Source organism: Nannospalax galili, unplaced genomic scaffold, assembly GCF_000622305.1.
Source record: "Nannospalax galili isolate Female #2095 unplaced genomic scaffold, S.galili_v1.0 scaffold1051, whole genome shotgun sequence".
NCBI lineage: Eukaryota > Metazoa > Chordata > Mammalia > Rodentia > Spalacidae > Nannospalax > Nannospalax galili.
This window is the reverse complement of record NW_008331995.1, coordinates 7,702,616-7,723,257: the sequence shown is the minus strand read 5'-3', so window position 1 is coordinate 7,723,257 and position 20,642 is coordinate 7,702,616.

The following is a 20,642-nucleotide window of genomic DNA, read 5'->3' as shown; positions in this document are numbered from 1 at the left end:
TCTCCCTTATCCTTGGACGCACCCCGCATCTCAACCTTAACTTCCCAGACTTCTTAGATTAGAAGCAACCCTGCACACACCTAACAACTTGGAGGGCTGAATGAACCCAACACTTCCTGGCTCCTGTCTTTTCTCGCAGCCCTTTTGACCTTAAATGTCCCTTGAAAGAATCCCATAAATGGACTAAGATACGAATTAAAGAACTAGATTGAACTGAGGCAGGGGAGTGAGAGTGTCCTTTAAATGCCAGTAGGCATTGCCGTCGGCATAACAAAGGAGTTAAAACATAATTAAGATCTGCAGGCTGATTATAGGAATGTGTATGATTATTTTTTATTATTTTTCCGCCGTTCTATCTTTGTGATGGGATGTGATCAACCTCTGCCATGCTCCGTTGCTTAGTAGCAGACAGTCAGAGTTTTAATTATATACTAAAATAAGCTAAAGAACAGAAAACTGCTTTATGTCTAATACGTATATATCAAGAAAGACATGTGACAGCATCTAAATTGCCTTAGTGCCTGATAAAGAGTGTCTCCAGTAGAGCTGTCATCAAAAGATCATGAACGGAGTGGGAAGTATTATTAATAAAGCTGCTTCTCTATTTATATGTCCTCCATTGTTTGTGATTCCCTGTTAGAAGCTAGAAATGAATTTTTATCTATTACTAATTTCATCGGTTCTTTTTTTTAAGTCTCTGGGGGTAAAAATTTTTTGTCAATTTCACTGCTAACCCTATTCCTCCAAATAGAGTTCTTTTTACTCCTTCAAATTTCCAATTCCCCAAATATTATATCTTGCAATAAAAAATTAAAGAATTAGTTCATTCATTCTTCTAACATTTTGCAGACAGATGTTCAGAGAGAAAAACTCCAGAGACCTCTGTCCCATTGAGATGAGATTTTAAGAGCAATGAAAAGATAATAAACCAATAAGAAAAGGTAATCACAGGTTGTAACCAGGGTTGTAAGACAAATAGGTTGTATTATATGGGATTAGGGTTAGCTGCAATGACAGAAGAGTCACAGGCATTTGGTTTTAGCCAGAGCTAATGCATCATGTTAGTGATGATTCTTTTACATGGACACATCTTTGCACTCATCAATGCTCTATTTTATTTAGTTAGATCAGTTCTTATGTTGGATCAGTGGCTAACTATGTTGAGTATTAACTGTGGCTTAAAAAGTTGATTTTTTGTCTTTCCCTCATGCTAAAGGAAGTCAGAGATGGGCTCTTCAGGATAGGGAAGGCACCTGCACAAATTGACCAAGGATGGAATATAGTTTGTTCATCATTTTCAACACACAGCTTTAACTTCGTGGTCCAAGATAACCGCCTGGACTGCAGCCATTACATTTGCACAAAGCAGAAGGATAAGAAAAGGGCCCATAATGCATTCCATGGCTACGAGGAGGCTGTTGTAGGTAGCCTTCACTCTAGGTGGTCACGTACATAGAAAACTAGCAGCAGTTCTTTTAGTAAGGAAAAAAGGGAGAGCAGAAACTGAAAGGCAAGTCGTAGACACCGCCGCCAAGGGTGATGTGTCTGAGTGAGTGACACAGAGAAAGGCAGACTTTCTTAGGAGGTATTTATTGAGGTGACCATAAAGAAAGCAAAGAAGGAGTTGAAAAGACGGTTTATTGGGTAAGAGCACTTTCTGTATTAATACGAAGAGCTGAGATCGGATACCCAGCCTTTACATAAAAAGTCAGGCATGGCTGTGTGTGTCTATAACCACAGTGCTGGGTGGGGCAGAGACAGAAGGACTGTTGGAACTTTCTGGCTACTAGCCTGTATGAAAACAAGCAAACAAACAAAAACACCCGAAAATCATGACGTTCAGGTTCAATGGGAAACCCTGTCCCAAGGGAATAAGGTTGGGAGAGTTAGAGGAGGACACCAAATGACCTCCTCTGGCCTGTGCATGAGTGTGCAACTGCACACAGATACACGTGTGTGTGCATTCATATACACACAAAAAGAATGCAAAGGAGCTTCTTTTCTGAACTAGGGAAGAGAGCTAGAGGCAGAAAGAATGTGGACTGTGTAGTTTAAGCTATGTACCCAGAGAAAGATTCTGGCTTTATTGCAGCAACATTATACAACTATTAAGTTTTCCTGAGCTGAGATGATCTGTTGTCTTCCTAATTTCTTTGTTCTCTAGTCTTCAACACATTATGCTGTGGTAATTTTTGGGTTCTCAAAAAAAAATCAACTATTGTTATGTTATTATTTTGAGCATGTAGGAAAATGATAGAGGGCATAATCAGGAATTATTTAGTATTTGACATGCTATTTAGTGTGTGGATACACATGGGGCTTATGGAGAGGTAGCCAAACCAAGTAAACGCCTCGGAAGCACCGTGAGTGGTGTAAATGACATGCCGAGTTCAAAGGAAAGTACTTACTAATTAGGGTATTAAATCACAACTCACATTACAATAACATGATTTGGTTTGGTGTTCACCAGAATAGAGCTGATCGTATGGAACTAATGTGATGTTTTGTGCGAATGTCACATTAGTTATGCATTTGTTACATGATTTTTGTGGTGCCAGAAAGTAATTCATTGGAATAAACAGAAGTATCTAGTGGTATTGAGCCTAATGCTATAAAGGGGGAATTTGCCTTCATTAAACCTTCCTGTACAGTAATTAAGGTGACATTATATCCAGTGCATTTTCTTAATAAATATCTTACGCTGACATCAAACAAAAGGAGGAATCAGTAATACTGTTTATTTCTGCAAATTCCATGTGAACAAAGATCACTTGGAATAAGTGGCTTTTGTCTAAACATATCACGCAATGGTAACAAACCCTTCTACAGAAGAAGGGGGTGGTTGACTTGGGTGCTGAAGTAAGCATTTCAAAGATTTTCCTTGAGTCCCATTGGCTAAGCTGTAGAAGGCAGGAATTGACATTGGTCATTCCTTACTGTGTGTCTGGAGGGAGACTGTCCAAGTGTGTACATGCTTTCTCTGACCTAAACATATTTCTCATAGTCTTGCAAGTATCTAGCTATGAGCCTCAGACCTGGTGTGTGAGAACCAAGAATTTAGATCTGTTCAAAAGAACGGGGATGTGAACTTCAATTTCAAGGACAAACACTATATCCTTTTCAATCGCTGTGACTCTAAACACCTAACAGCACTTGGTCTCAGTGAAATTTAAATAAATGAATCCTAACGCCTGCAACAATTTCATTCACCTAATTGTTCCCAAGGTCTCTCTCAGTGCAATTGATCAAAATTCTAGTGTATAATACAATTTTAAGACAACAGAAATCAGAATTGGTTTTTTAACAAGCCAATGTCATGTAGTATTCTATGACATATATCCATCTCTCTCCCTAAACCTCTATCATAAGAAGTACTAAGTATATATGGCAAAGGTGGGTTGCAACAAACACACATGAATATTTAGAAACAATGTTATTTGGCTTTTTTTTTTCTAAATTGAGATTGTTTCTAATTTAAGCCTATCAATTCAGTACTTACTAAGGAAGTTAAAGGTTAATCTTTTAATTTGGGGTTCTCATCTCTTTCCTGGGGATTATGTATATGCTGTAAGGGAGTCTGTGGAGAACTGGCAATGGGGGGCTCACAAAGCACCTGGCCCTCAATGTTGACCTCTCTGGCCTCTCTGATGGCCCATGTGGGTGACTGAGGAGAGACAATCTTCAGTCACCCACATGGACCACCCACAGAGGCTATGTCTGTGGGGCATTTTCTTGATTGTTGAGTGATATAGGAAGGTCCAGACCACTGTGAGGGGTGTCAACTCTGAGCAGATGGTTCTGTACTGTATAAGAAAGCAGGCTGAGTATGGGCCATGGGACCAAGCCAGACAGCGTTCCTCCATTGCCTGTGTTTCAGCTCCTGCCTCCAGGTTCCTTCCCTGACTTCCTACCTTGGGCTCCCTCAGAGATGAACTGTGACCTGGGAGATATAAGTCAAATAAACCCTTTCCTCCCCAAGTTGGTATTGGTCAGAGTTTTTTTGTCACAACAGTTGAAAACAAATTAGAACAGATCCCATAAAGCAATTTGGGATGTCATTATCCCCGTCTGGTACCTACCAGTATATCCCCCCATAACCACCTTTTCTCCCCTAAGTAGAAACATTTGAGGGAATTTATGAAGGGAATTTTTCTATCAAAATACTTGTCCTATGCTAAAAGACTTTTGTACTTCCCCCCAAAGAACTTCCTGTTTCCCACTTTACAGAGGCACACCCCTTCTTTGCGTTCATAAAGCATATAAGCTCCATGAAGTTATAGATAGACCAAGGAGGAAGTTATAATACTAAGGGAGTTTGTTTAGTATTTCAAAAATAATATTCTGTCCCACAGCTTCTTAAATTGTGGGTCACAACCCCATAAGAAGTGCTGTAAGTGAATTTGGCAGTAGTAGAAGGCCTCTGAACACACAACACCAAAAACTTATTCAAAACCAGACTCATAATGAATCTGAGGTCGTCTTGGCAGCACCTGTCCAGGCTGCACAGCACAACTTCACTGATGCCATGGTTCTCAACACCACACCACACCACACACACACACACACACACACACACACCTGGCACTTTGCATGCTTCATCCTCGAACACCAACAAACACTGTCTGAAACACATTGGCTCAGATTTGAGACTCTAGTAAGTTATGAATTACAGTGGCTTTCCTGCAGATAATAGTTTTCTGCTCTTATAGAAACATGGTGCTTTAACAAACAAAGACGTTTTGGTATTTTGTTATTGTCATGTAAGCAACAAATTAGTGTATCTTTGGATTATACTATGTTAGAATGTTTGATTTTAAAATTTCTGTTTGAGATGCTGACAAGTTTCATAAACAATCAGTGAAATTTGGCTTGCATTAGGACATTTTCAGACAATTTTTGAAATGACTCTAAACATCCTTCTGCCATTTTGCACTATGTATTAATGTGATACAACATTCTCAGCACTTATGAATATAAAGTCAAAATTTCATACAACTGTGAAAAGCACTGATGATATTCTAGGTCCTGCAGCATTAACATTCAGCCAAAGTTTAATTTTTTGTGTAAAGATAAATAAATATACACATCTTGTTCAGATGCAAATTTGTATTCCTTTTAAATAAATGGTAAAACTACATGTATACCAAAGAACTCCTTTAAAACAATTTTTATGACTTATTATCATTAAATATTTGATTTGTATACCCATTTCCTATACCTTAGGTCACGTGAACATTTCTCGACCGAGTGAAAATGTTCAAGAAGTGCTGCTTATCTGGTGGCTGGTCTGTAAACAGATGAAGCAAAGGGAGAAAGGTGTGAGGGCCTTGGTGAGGGGGGAGAGGGGGAGAGCTGCTGGGCTGGGGAAAGAGCATCAGAGGTTAGCAGAGGGATGTTCCCATGTTCAGACCCCCGGGAGTTAGGGTGTATCAAAGTTGTACAGGCATCAATGTCAGAAGTCAAATAGCAAGTGCTACAGCTGAAATGGAGACAAACAGAAACAAAGTTTAAAAAGAGGAAAGATGCTCTCAGTTGTTGACACTCCTCCCATCCGGAGTGGAATCTTCCTGCCTTCCTGGCAAATCAAGATGGACTTGTGACTGTTTGGGTCAGTAGGTGGAATGTTTTAACAATTGCTGATACCTGGATAAAAGGCCATGAAACTTCTAACTAGTTTTGGAGTTATTTGTTCTGGGATTGCTTTCTCTAAGACACCAGATACCATGTTAAGAGAAGCTCACATCACTTGAATGGGGCATATGTGGATTCTTTGATCAACAGTCACAGCTGTGCCAAGTCTTTGACTCATTCTAGCCCAATTGCCCCACTTTCCAGTGACAGAGCCCACATACCTCTAGTCTTTACCCATTGCCTCATCACCTGTTATTGGAGTCTTCCGAGTTTCATACTTCATGGAGCAGATGCAAGACAAAGTCATCCTCACTGGGCCCTGCCCAATTTCTGACTCAAATGATCCACAAGCAAGACCAAGTACCTTTGGTTTTACACCACTATTTTGGTCTGCTGTATTATGCAGCAATAGATAACTGCAATTTTCAAAACACAAAGGCAAGAAAAACACTGGGAAACCAGCTCTCCGATTAGAAGACTGGTCCAGGGCAAGAAAAATCACTCTTGATGGCATAGTGGAGGTGACATTTATTGAATACTAATGTGTGACAGGCACAGGTCATTTGTTACATATTAATTCAGTTAGCCTTGAATATGTCAGAAGTAAGGGATATTATTTAGCATCACTTTACAGATGAGGACCAAGATACAACAGCAGACTGGATATCTTGCCCCAGGTTAGATGGCAGTCAGGGGAAAGCTGAATGCCTCTCCAGGCTGCTTGCAGCATCCAGCATCCACCATCCAACAACACTGCTGAGCCTAGTACAGCCCAGAATGTGTGTAATTGCTTAAAGTTGTCTCTTGTGGATTTGAAGGGCCCACTGTATGCAGCACTGACTGTTCTGGAACTCGCTATATAGGCCAGGCAACCTTGAACTCGCAGAGATCTATCTCTTTCTGTCTCCTGTGTAGTTGCTCTTTTTGAACAAAAGCAGTAAGAACAATTTAACCATGAGATGTATGATGAAGTCTGACCTTTTCCTCAAAGCAGCTGTTTTCCAGAGTTCAGTGCGGCTGTGTATTTGTTAGTACAATTGCCTATTAATTTACAAATAGACAATGTTGTGTTTTTTGATTACCTATTAGGCCTGCTTATTAGCAATATTATAAATATTTGATGGAAGCAATTCAAGTTTGTTTTCTAATCTTTTCATATCAAATGAACAAATAAGCCATAAATGATGTTGAAGTTTGAATGAGACAGGTCCCCCATAGACTCATATGTCTGAGCACTTATTCCCTAGATATGGTAGTAGTGTTTGGGAAGGCTGTGAAAACTCTAGAAGATGGAGCCTTGTTGGAGGAAGCATGTCATTGAGGATGGGTCTTGAAGCAAATTCACATCTGAACTGATGACTTACGGGACACTATTATTGACTACATCCAACTAAACTAGTTTAGTCTAACATATAACACATAACAGCTTTATATATATATATATATATAATATATATATAATCTTTATATCCCATATGCACCCCTCCCAGAACCCCCTCCCCACTGAATTTCATGCATTCTGTCATATATGTTAAGGCCTATCCAGTCAAGTTAGTGTCCCCAGACATCCCTCAGTGCAAGTTCATCTACTGGGGTCCAATCAGCCTATCTAGAGTCTCCCCCTTAAAAAAACTCTCCCTCACCTGGCAGTAATCAGTTGCCAATAGTTCGTTGGCTAAGGTTGGGGCCTGCTGCCCATTTCCCCAGTTCTACGCTGGGTTTTTTTCTGCTTGAGTTTGCATGAGTCTTGTTTATGCTGACACCATTGCTGGAGGTTCATACGAACAAGATCCCAGGAGCCTGTAAGACTCTGTTTCCATGTGGTCATGCACCTCCTCCCTGGCTCCTACAATCTTTCCGCTCCTAACTTTTAATTAGACTGCAGTAACAGTTCATCTTACCAAGTTCACCCTTTACAAATGAAGAAACAGTCTTACCAAAGTTGTACATGAGGAAACATGAATGAAAATATAATTTTTCCTTGCTTAGGATATGACAGAAAGCATGCTAACCATGAATGCTTTTTCCTTTCCACTTGCTGACTGAACGTTTGCTTCATTCCCGGTGTTCACATCTGTAACTTGGAACAAACACAATCCCAGCAGCCCTACCCAAAGCCTCTGTCCTTCCTCCCACTTGCCTTCTTCCTCTCAAACCCTAATGTGTTTGTTTGTTTTTCAATACTGGAGATTAAATCTAGGCTTTACACATGTGGAGTAAGTACTTTTTCACTGACCTACAGCCCAAGGCTCCTTTTTACTTTTGAGACAGGGTTTAGATTAGTTGTCTAGACTGGTCTTGGACTTACTCTACAGCCCTGCCATTCTCCTGCCCAAGTCTCCTAAGAGGGAGAAATGACCAGGCCTGAGCTACTAGGCTTGGCTCAAACCCAGCCTTCCTCCCTTCCTCCCTCCCTCCCTCTCTCCCTCCCTCCCTCCTTCCCTTCCTTCCTTCCTTCCCTTTCCTTTTTGGTTCTTTCTTTATATGTGTATGTATGTGTGGGTATAGTGTATGGGTGTATATACATGTGTGCTTCCCTGTACTTGTGGAGGCCAGAGATGGATGTCAGGTGACCTCCTCAATTACTTCTCTACCTTATTTTCTGACACAGGGTCTCTTACTAAACATGAAGATTGCCATTTGGCTAGACTGAATGGTCAGTAAAGCCTAGGATAAGCCTATCTCTGCCTCCCCAAGATTGGGATTACCAAGGTTTACAATCACACCTGGCTTTTATATAGGTGCTGGGGATCCAAACTCAGATCTTCATGCTTACAAAGCAAGCACTTTACCAACAGAGTCACCTCCCCAACCCTTAAATACTTGTTTCCAACACTGTTTCCTAACTTGGCTGCATCCTGCAGGGTTCATGTCCAGCAAGTAGTCTAGGGGCGGTCTCTCCAACTTAAAACTTCTGCCTTCTAACCTAAGACTTCTATTTTGTTTCTCCTTATTTTTCTGCCCATTTTAAAAGGAATATTCCAATTATAAGATGAAATTCATTATCTGAAGTGTATACTTCAGAAGACCTGGTGTATCTACAATGTTCTGCGGCCATCAAACTCTAGTTCCAGAACATTCTCATCACCTCAAAAGAAGCCCTGAACCCCTTATGCAGCTACCCCACCTTTTCCAGCCTTTCTTCCTACTTTCTTGTCTAAACTCATAGCTTGTCTTCCCTGAAATGTGGCTCACTGTATGCTCACCACCTTTCTTGTGTCTATAAATATCATGCTTCAGATCTTCCCTGTGTGTATATGTTCTGGACAACCCAATAATATGTGGAAGTCACCCTGCTTTGACCTCTGATGCTATTACCACCTCTGCCCCTCTTTGGGAAGTGTCCCCCTCCAATGACCTCATATAGAAAATACAAACCAAGCAACCCAGAGTTGACACCTCCAACCGCACCCCATGTGCTCTCATGCTCCTGGTGACGTGCTCCAAGCCTCTCAAGGCCAGGGACCAGACAAACAGGGCTGAGCCTTGGCTGCTGATCCCACAGAGACTATTCAAAACAACCAGGCCTAAGCATGATTAGATTGCCTCTCCCACCTCTCATGGGAGGCCACAGTAAGAGATTCCCAACTTCCATTCTGCTTCATGAGTGACCCCAGTGCTTCCCCGGGTGGCACCCATGGAATTGAGTACACTCCCTTGAGACTGTTAGAAATTATGCGTTCAATGACAGTTCTCCCTTGATATGTTGGCCTCACCATATTTCAATTATTCTAACAGAGTATACTTTAAAATACTATAAACCTTAGATTGTAGTTCATGGGTAGAGAAATTGCTGAGCATATAAGAGGCCTTGGGTTCAATTCCTAGCAACCACACACACACACACACACACACACACACACACACACACACACACACACACACAAGCTGCATGTGATGGTACAGTCTTATAATCCCAGCATTTGGGAGACTGAAGCAGGGGGAACCACAGTTTGAATCTAGTTGGTCTACATCATTCTGGGCCATCCTGTGCTATACAAGACACTGTCTGAAACAATCGAGCTGGTAAAACATGACACACTGCTGCTATGCCTGAGACCGGCTCAACTAACACAAAATCAGAAGCCTAGACACTCTAAAGGAGTTCCTGTGTGACCTCAGATAAGCAATTAAACTCTCTGGGTTAATTTTTTAATCTGTAAAAGGAGGAACACTTCTGAACATTTTATAACATACACCTATTTTCATAAGCAATCTTATTCCCTACTTTTTATGAGGGTGAGTTTTTGCACACTAAGAATGGTTCCCACAGACTTCCTCAGCAATGAGATTCCTCCTTTCCACACTGAACAGTTATGTTTGGTTTCTCTGAATTTTGGGATGTATTGGAGGTTGAACTCAGGGCCTCACTGTGCTCTCTAATTGTTCTTCCACAGAGCTAGATCCTCAGCCCTCTTTCATCTTTTTAGAGACAAGTTCTCACTGAATTGTCTAGGTTGGCCTGAACTTGTCTTCCTACCTCAACATCCTGAGTAGCTTGGACCATAGGCCTGTCCTACCAAGTCTGGCTTTTTAAAGAAATATGCATAACTTTATACTATTGAGCTTTTACAAAACTATATACAATATCTTGTAAATCATTCAACTTGATCCCCTAATCTGTCTCTTCAAAATTCTATTAAGAATGTAGGCGGCATCCAAGACTCATGACTTAAATCACTACCCATGAGTATTTATTATTCTTTGAGGTATTTATTGAGAACCTATTATGTGTGAGGTTCTTGATTAAATACCAGGGACATAAAGATGAAAGGCCGTGAGCAGGAGGCCTTGAGTGTCCTGGGTGAAAGCTGGGAAGTAAATGTGCCCTCCTATATTCACAGCATTCCATGGTAGTGTCCTATTTAGGGAAGAAGAATTATGAAAGTTTATTACACATTAGAGGTGGATTAGAGAAAAGCCACCTATCTGTAATTCTGACACTGGGCCAAAGGATACACCTGAGTAGCATCTCCTTCTATAAAACATTTATGAAGCAGGTTAGGTATACCCTACCTACGGTGCTATTTTCACGAATGAGACAGAAGTGATAAATTTCATTTTCAGAAACAATTCTGATCTATATCAGCTATGACGACCAAGAACTAATTCACTCCCTGTCCCCTCTCTGTAGTAAACCAGAGCCTCATGTACGCTAAGTAAGCATGGACCACTGAACTACTCAGAGCCCAAGAACTTGCTTTCGTGAAACATAAAGCTACATCCTGACTCTTAGGAAGATACTCTAGCAAATTACCAGTAAGGAGACTCAGGGCAGACACTTCAGGAATAGGTGAAATGGGAACAATGTTTTGTTTTGTTTCTTGCTACCCTGAGCTATAATTTTCATTGGAAAGAACTCAGAATGATGTAGAAATTGGGCTTAAGTGAGAAAACACTGCAAAGCTATCATGATATTTGACATCACTGGGGTGGAGTCTTCTTTCACATTGGGCTTCTATACGGATAGCCAATTTCGGGGGACAGGAAAGCTCTGATTTTAGCAAGGGATCACGCATTCTATTATCCCCCAAAATGTCAAGAAAATAGCCATTGTACTGCTCATCTTCTAAACCAATAATAGCAGCTACACGGCTAGCAGTCCTTGCATAATTCTCTATTTCATACAAGCATGTATGTGTAACACGCCATTGCTATCAGTTTCGCACCTCAACCTAAGTCTGATTAAAGGAAAAATTCGACATCTAACAAAGGAAATAAATATTAAATGCTATCATCCAGGCTTTCATAATAATCCAAATAAGCAGATAACATCTCCCTGCTGTCTTCTCCCTTCACAGGAAGATATGTTTTCCATGTATTTTGCTCCCTGCGATTACAAAAGAACAACTACATTTCATAAGCTTTGTTTAGGAAACATACCCAGGCCATAGACAGCTTTTAAATTCTAATTCAACTATTCTTATCTCAGCTACAAAGAGAAATTTAATTTATTTTTTTTGCTTAAGCAGAAAAACTCATTAATTTAGATTACTGAGTCATAGGGGCAGTAGGAAATAGAGCAAATTGTGAATTAATATCATTGACAAAAAGGATAAAGAGAAAGAACAGAAAAAGCAGGAAAAGGAAGAGGAAAGGAAAACTTATTTTTTAAGTGTAAAGAGAATAATCTATTTGTATACAGATTAAATTGTCATAACAAAAGAGCCCAAGTCTGGGTCTTAATAAGAACCATTTCTTTTCTTGGTCACATAGCTGTCCGGAGGGGACCAGTATGGCATTTCAACAATATTCGACAGAGGACATTTTCTTCTGATCTAAGGAGCTATTTTAGCTATTGTTTCTTTCCGTCCACTAGGAAGGAGAAAGGGAGGACTGTTCACACTCCATGTGCAGAATTCAACGGGAAAGGCACACTTCAAGGAGGCTGGTAAATACAGAACTCAGCGGTGTAGTTATGTGCTGAGCTAAAGTCCAGGGGAGTCCAGTACTAAAAGGGAAAAGAGTAAACATGTCGAGGAACCTTTATTAACCTACTTTGCAGTCCAAAGCTTTCAAACCTGGGGTCCACATGAAAAATTCAGACCAATATCTGTTCTTGAATAGCTGATGAATGAAGAAAGAATGACCACTTGCAACCAATTTGGGCCTTTAGACACTCTGTGTGTTAGTCACTTTTCTGTTGCTGTGATAGAAACACTGACCTGAGCAACTTATAGAAAGAAGAGTTTATTTGAGCTTACGGTTCCAGGGGAATTACAGTCCGTCATGGCAGGGAAGCATGGTGGCTGGAGGTGGCTGGAACAGGAGGAGTAGAAGCTAAGCTCTTACATCATCACTCAGGCACAGGAAGCAAGAGAGAGACTAGAGATATAGGAAGGCTTAAGAACTCTCTAAGCCCACCCCCAGTGATGGGCTTCCTCCAGGATAGCTACACCTTCTAAAACCTCCCAAAACTGTGCCATCATCTGGGGACAAAGTGTCCAAATACTTAGCACCTATGGGGGACATTTTCATTCAAACCATCACACTCTACAATGAAAAAGGTGATATCTTCCAAAAAGAAATCCATCCTTTTAATTAAAAGATGTATTCCATGAATTATACTCTATTATTAGTAATAACGTTGAGCTTTAGATTTCATCAGTGAAAACTCAGTGGAAGTCTATTTGTTCTCTTGTTGTATAAGTATGAACGTGGATCCTCGAATTTGCCTCTCAGCTCCCAAGGCCTATCTGGCACATCACAAAAAACATATGAGATGGACCCATCTAGTGGAATTCTTCTCAAGTGTACGTTGATGGCCTGTTGGTACACTGTCCTAGCAGTGCCCATAGCAGCAGAGCTAATCAACCTGAACTGGAACCTCCGAAACTGTATGCCCAAATAAATCTTCATTTAGGGCTGGAGAGATGGCTCAGCAGTTAAGAGCACTGGCTGCTCTTGCAGAGGACATGGGTTTGACTCCCAACACCCACATGGTAGATAACAACCATCTGTAACTCCAGTTCCAGGGGATCTGACACCCTTTTCTGACCTTTGTGGACATTGCATGACACAGGTGCACTTACATACATGCAGGCAAAACACTCATACACATCAAATAAAAATAAATTTAAAAACTTTTCTCCTTTAAATTGTTTTTCTTAAACATTTTGTCACTTCTCACTGTACAGAATTTGTTGAAAAGTAGCTAACAGCAAATGAAGAAGCATGACTTACAAGTAAGCCAACAGCCAGGATCCTATCACCCTCACGAGGTTTGTCCTCTGTTTTAGGTAGTTATGTGTATGCGCACACTTGAGTGTATGACACGGCATGCATGTGGAAGTTAGCAGAAAACTTTGTGGAGTCAGTTCTCTCCTTCCACAATGTGGCTTCCAAGGATCAAACTCAGGTCATCAGGCCTGACTGCAAGCACCATTATGCACTGAGACATCTTGTCCTTCCTGTGTTTCCAAGTAAGCCAAACTTCTTATGCAGGTCACATATGGAAAATCTTCTGTTAGCTAAAGTCCACTGGATGAACACAGAGCCAGAGACGAGAATGTTTCTGTCTAGCCAAAACGGAAGCGCTAAAGGGTATGCAGTGCACACACAAGGGAATATTCAGACAGTTCCACAAGATGTGCCCAAGAAAAAGTGCTGATGACTTAACTGATGGTGATGACTTAACTGATTTAACACACAACAGAGTCGTGGCAGGATGTTTAAAAGACCTTGAAGGAAAGGAGAAAGAGAAAGATTGTTTCTCTCCATGACCTCTTAACATAGGACCAAGACTTTCATGATATCTCTGGGGTCCCAAAGATATCATTGTACTATAGTTCCATAGAATAATGATCTTAAACAGTACCCTGCACCATGAAGTACAGGCAAAAGGGCACTCATCACTCTGTGTTACAAGAGGCAGAGAATAAGAATTTAAGAAAGACAACCATCAGAGGTTGGAGAGATGGCCCAGTGGGACTGGAATTCAGATCCTCAGCACCCACACACAAAAAGTAAGTGGGCAAGGAAGTCTGCCTATAACCTCAGCACTCAGGAGGCAGAAACGGGATCCCTGGGGTAAGGTGGCTAGCCAGACTACCTGGAATCAAGGAGCTCTGGATCTGGTGAGAGACCCTTCCTCAATAAACAAAGTGGAGAGCAATCAAGGGAGATACCAAGCCTCAACTTTGGACCTCCACACAGAGGCGTGCCTTCACCTTCACATATGTGCACACACGTGCATATAAACATACAGAGAGAGAGAGAGAGAGAGAGAGAGAGAGAGAGAGAGAGAGAGAGAGAACATCAACCATAAAAATAACAGTGAAGACAAAATTGTGGCCATTTGAAGATATGTTCAACTATCTGTAAGCTAATTTGTATGGAACATTCATTCTCTCAAGAACTCATGTAAATGAAATGTGATGACAGACTGCATGTAAACAGTTATCTCCACAGACCTAGCAAACAGATTCTCTTACCCCCATACTTTCATCTATTTAAAAAAAATAAGGCTATATTCTTATTTACAATATTGTGGGGAAACTTGTCAGCCCTTGTCCTCTGATCACAAATATGAATATTTTATATGCAAAAGACCAGAAGCCATTTGAACTTGACTTAAGGAAAAAAAAGAAAGAAAAGGCAATGAAGAAAAAAAAGACAGCATTTGAAGAAAATGCAAACAAAGCCTTCCTTCCAGAAGGGGTGAGTGAACACTGGTCTGAGTAGGTAAAACATGGTGTAAAACAGAAGAATTATCTGGTAAAGTAAGTCAACACAGGCAGAAAGAACGAGGAAGCTTCCTTGCCTTCTCCCTGTGTTCATCAGACTTCCTCATCAAACACCCAGGAGAACAAAGTAAGTGAAGAGGGATTTACTGTTGGCTCACAGTTTCAGACACTTCAGCCCCATCATGGGAGGGAGAGTGGGTGGAGCAGTTCACAACCCAGCAGACAGGAAACAGAGTGTAACAGTAACAGGAAGAGGCCAGGACAAGATACAGACCCCGAGGACATGGCCTTAGTGACTTTTTTCCTCCAGCAAGGTCCCACTTCTCACAGTTCTACCACCTCCCAAGAATCTATCCTGATTTTTGATGCCATCAATGGATTAAATTATTCATTAGATCAGAGCCCTCAGGATCTAATAGTCCCTGAGACACAATCCCAGACACTTAGATATGTGCTTTCCTAATCTCCTAGATATTTCTCAATCAAATCAAATTGATGATCAGGATCATCTATGACACACCTCCAGAAGGTAGCATCTGCCTTGTTCAAGCATAGAAAAGTGATTAGATAGAGTCTGTCTATATTTCCCATCCCCTGGCAATAATGAGCTTGCACCAATGACACTGGAAAAGAAACACATTTTCTACCCTGGTTGATAACTGCCAAATTATGTTTGGGGCTACCAGCCATTGAGACATTTCATAGGAGTCTGCCTAAGAAAAGAGCTCCCAGTGTACAGTAGAACTGAGCAGGGGAAAGTGCATGAAGTTCAACCACTTCGTAAAGCTGTCAGGTCCTTACTCTGAGTCTTATCCCTAGGGTTTCTGTGATATAAACCACCTCTTCTGGTATAAGTCAAATGGAGTTTGGTTTCTGCCGTGTGCAACTGAATTCATTCTGAGAAGTTAAGGGCTTCTGGAAGTGACGTAGGTAAAAGTCCATGCGTATTCAAAGAAACATGTTCTTAGGGAGTACTCTGAATACCTCACCGCTAAGCTTTGCTCTTAGGGTCTCTTAGAATCTATCTATCTATCTATCTATCTATCTATCTATCTATCTATCTATCTATCTATCTATCTATCTATCATCTATCCATCTATCTATATTCTAAGAGAGACAGAGAGAGAGAGAGAGATAGAGAGAGAGAGATTATAAAAAACTTGCCATAGAAGAGGAAGTGAGAGAATTGAACATCTTCCAGTTCTGTGTTTTCATCACTCTGGTTGAAGGCAGACAAAGGCAGAAATTCCAAACTGGTATATCTGGGAGGGGAACTAGAGTGGCCAAAGTAGAGCTTGTCCAGTTCTCTTGAAATGGACAGTAATGGGTATCTGTTGTCTTATCTACCCAGAATTTTCTTTCCCCCATCTGGGAGCAACATGGTGCTCTGTGTCTGGGAGGATTCCTTACCATTTAGATGCTACTAAATGAATGTATCTGGATGGACGTGTGATCCAGATGCAGATCTGGGTAGTCACTGTTGTCATTTTTTGACCATGGAGATCACATCCAAGGAGGAGTAATCAGAACTGACCAGGGACTTTGGCCTATTAACTGGGGAAGGGATGCTGGTTCTGCTCTACTTTGAAATTGCCAGGAGGGGTACTCACAGGGAAGACCCATCTGCAGAGAGAGGGACAAAATCAAGAGTCAGAGTTAGACCAAATGCCTTGCTTGAGCACTTGAATCCCGGCAGCTGTGAGCTGTGAAGTTACATTTACCATTGGACTTTGTGGTAAGTAAGAACTAATCCATTCTTCAACGGGAGCAATATTCTTCTGCCCATTATTAATTAACAAGCAAAGAGTAGAAACTCATAAAATATATTTTTAAAAAGACCTTCATTAAAAGAAATATCTTATCTTCCATGTGCTGACTGGAAAAAGTTTGCTAATGTTTTTCTTGGGGATTAAGAAGTCTAGGAACAGTCTTAGTACAATATATCACAGCCATGCGATGATTAATGTGGCTTTTGTGGGTTGGTCTACATCCAACAAACAAGTGAATTTTTGAGATATAATCTGGTCTATCTGACAGAATTTTTGGAATTAAAAAATAAATCATTGAAAAAATGTCAGATCTCAATACTGTAAATTCTTTGCAGTTCCAAGCAAGTAGAATCTAAAGCAATAAACCAATTACACAAAAGCCAAGATCTCCACCTTATATCCCAAATGTTACTTTGCCCATACGTACAGGGAGCCATATAATATAAAGAACTTTTTATCTTACCAGTCATAGAGAAGGTGCATTTGGACTTGTGCAAAATCAGAATTGCTTTTTCCATAGAAAATGAAAACAAGTCATTTTTAAAAATGGCAATAGTTTGCTTAACCAGAATCTTGTTATTTCATTACAGATGAAGATCAAGTCTAATTTGTTCTTGGAGGAGTAATAATTTTTTAGTGACAATAGTTACTATTGACACAATCACCATCAAATGTAAGCGACATTACTTAAGGAAATGGAAGACGCTATCTTGGTCTCTTCATCAACTCTATCATTTCTGTACAATTTATGGAATTCTTACACTGCTCTTTGGAGCCATTAACAGGTATCTTACTCTTTCATCTGTCTCTCAGACCACATCTCCATCCCCCCTCTGGCTACTTAAAACCAGGAAACTTTCATTTCATACTATTCCCGGTCTTGAAAACTTCAAGGCAAGCTAAACATATTTTAGAATGTGAGAAGTCTTGCAGTTAGAGATAATCTGCTCAAATTTGCTTAGCCCAGCATTTCCCAAAGTTAACTTTCTCAAAATTAACGATAGCGTTTCACACCCCTCCACACAGCCCTGCCTCCAAACCCCCATTCCTCAAAGCAACTTTCAGAACAGCTTGTAGAACTAGTTCCATAAAGCAAAGTTTGGGAAACTCTACTTCAGTGGTTTCTGTCTCCACAGATTCTGCTGTCTGAATAATATATAAGGAGTTTTGAGTGACAATTGCACCCATTTGAATATATCTTCAACTGACTCCAAAATTAGAAATCTAAAATGCAAATTTTCTGAAAGCAAACTGTCTTTACCATTTAGACATGTTGCTGAAATGTATATGATTTGTATAGACTCCTATCACTTGCCACCATAGCTGGTATAGGTTATAGGATCAAAAGACTGATAAATATTGAACACAAATATGATTAGCTATTTAAATTTTATGCACATAGACAGCCTTGACAATCTTAATTAGGCAACTGTAAACTTCAGCTTTTTTTGTATACATCTCCTGGGAATTTGGATTAATGGACATTTCTTCGTTCATCCTCTGTATATCATATACATTACAGACTGATGATGCCAGTATGGGGAGGACATGAAGCCCTTGCTATTGACCCTCAGATGTGGCTGTACAGAATCCTCATATGTAACAGAAATCCTACACCATATCACTTCTCTTCAATGACCTTTTCTTGGCTATGTGTTAAGTCTTGGCCTACATAGACTAATAAGAGCAGTGCAATTTCAAAGATATAGCTCTGTTGGTTGGATTATGAAGACAGTCCTCTTCAGCTGGTGTTCAAAAAACTCATTGAATATAAGCACAATTGAAAATAAAACACTGAAAATCATTTCAATATGAACAGGAAAGGAAACAGACAGGATGTGGTGAAGACACTAGTTCCAGCTACCTAACACCAGTACACATCACATTGGAACTTACCACATTTAATTCTCCAAGAGTGTAATAGAGCCCAGCTTCAGCCAGGCATATTTTCTGGAAATATCATTATTTTCATGATAAAAGTGCACCTACAGAATACATGGGTTTGATGCAATAAAAATTTTAAGTCATTGGTGCTGAGATTAGCTTTTAAATGGTATAAACTGAGTTTATTAGTAATCTCTAAAATATTCTAACACTGGATCCTAAGGAGAGTATGGTCTCTCTTCCCAAAGCAGCTGTGCCTGTCTCCTGGTGTTTTCCTCATTCACACAGTTCTTATTCCTCTTGTTCAAGTGCTGCTGGAGACTGAACCAAGAGCCTTGGTCATGCTAGGCAGGGCAACGCCTCTTGACCTCATTCAAATCTGAGACCTATATTTAAGGAATGTTTCTTCAAATGGGATATGTACACCACTGATGATACATGGATGATTATTTAAATAATCCTAGGCATATTTTCTATTTTAATAAAGGTGATTATAATGATAATAGAAACACAGCTGCCATTTACTGAGCATTTTTCCATGTGCTGCCAAGCAAAAATTCTAATATATTAACTTGATTGGTCTTCACAAGACCAGTATGTGGCTGTTATTATCTCCAATGAACAGAATGGAAGTTGAGACACTGGGAGGATAAATAACTTGCTCAAAATCATCTAGCTACAAATGGACAAATATTCAGTCCCAGGAATTTTAACTGAGAGCCCTGCTTTGCCGCTGTGTGGATATATAACACACACGCTGGCTTTGAACTTGCAAGACCTCTTGCTTCAGCTTTCTGAGTATCTGGGCTCAAAGGCATGTATGACTGTGTTCAGATGGATGTAACTTTTTAACTGAATTGACTCAATACAATTTTAAGAAAGACATGTCTGTGGACAGAAAATAAAGTCATCTAAAAGCTGAGGATGTAACTCAGCTGGTAGAGTGTTTGCCTAGCATGCATCCAGCATAGGGTTCAGTCCACAACACCATATCAACTGGATATGGTGGCACACATCTGTTATACTAGCGTACAGGAGATGGAGGCAGGAAGATCATAAGTTCAAGGTTATTCTCGGCTATATGCTGAGTTTAAGGCCAGCCTGGTTTGACACTCTGTCACAATAAAATTAAAATAAAATAAAATAAAATAAAATAAAATAAAATAAAATAAAATAGTAAAATAAAGCCATTCCAGTTTTATGTGAATGTCTGGTGAACAGGAAATGGTGATGGAACAAATTTGTGTGTATGTGTGTGTGTGCATGTGTGCATATCTGTGTATGCATCTGTGTGTACACGGATGGATGCATGTATATCTGTGTGTATGTGTGTGTATGCATGTGTTTGTGTGTGTACGTGTATGTTTGTGTCTGTGTGTATGTTTGTGCCTATGTGTATGTGTGCATTTCCTTTGTGTGAGTGTATCTTCCATATTCATGTCTGTGTATATGTGTGTCTGTGTGTGTCTTCTGTGTTCATGTCTGTGTATGATTGTGTCTCTGTGTATCTTTCGTTTTCATGTCTGTGCATGCATGTGTCTTCCATGTTTGTGTTTGTGCATGCATGTGTCTGTGTGCATCTATCATGTCTGTGTATGTATGTGTATATGTGTGAAGCTAGAAATTAAGACTTCATGTGGCTGTCAAGGTAACTGTCAATAGACCAATGACAGGCAGACACTTGGGTCAAGTACAGCTGTCATGCCTCCGGGGATGAAAAGCCCTGACTTTCAACTTACCTGCCTTTCACTTCACTCAGAAAATTGTCTGTTCGGGTGGGATCTTTCTATTTTTACACATCTTTAAGACATCACACAATCATATTTCTATGGGAAATATAAATAATTCAAATAACTCTGAAAAAGAAAGGCCTCAATTATTGTATATTACAAATTGAGAAAAAAAATTAAACTTTAGAAAAAAACTGACAGTCAGATCATAAGCATTACAGCAAGAATCTGGATCATTTTCTCCAGAGGTTAAACTAGAGTATTCTTTTAAAGGGCAGAAGTTTAAGGTCTAGCTAGGGAATAAAGACCTGTTTTGTCTGACACGTCCCAATTCAAATCCAACATTTATCAAATGATTCTTAAGTACTTTATTTTTTTTAAGGAGCTGGCAGGCTGAGTATATTAAGCATTCATTATTATAAATTTGTATTTTAAAAACCCAG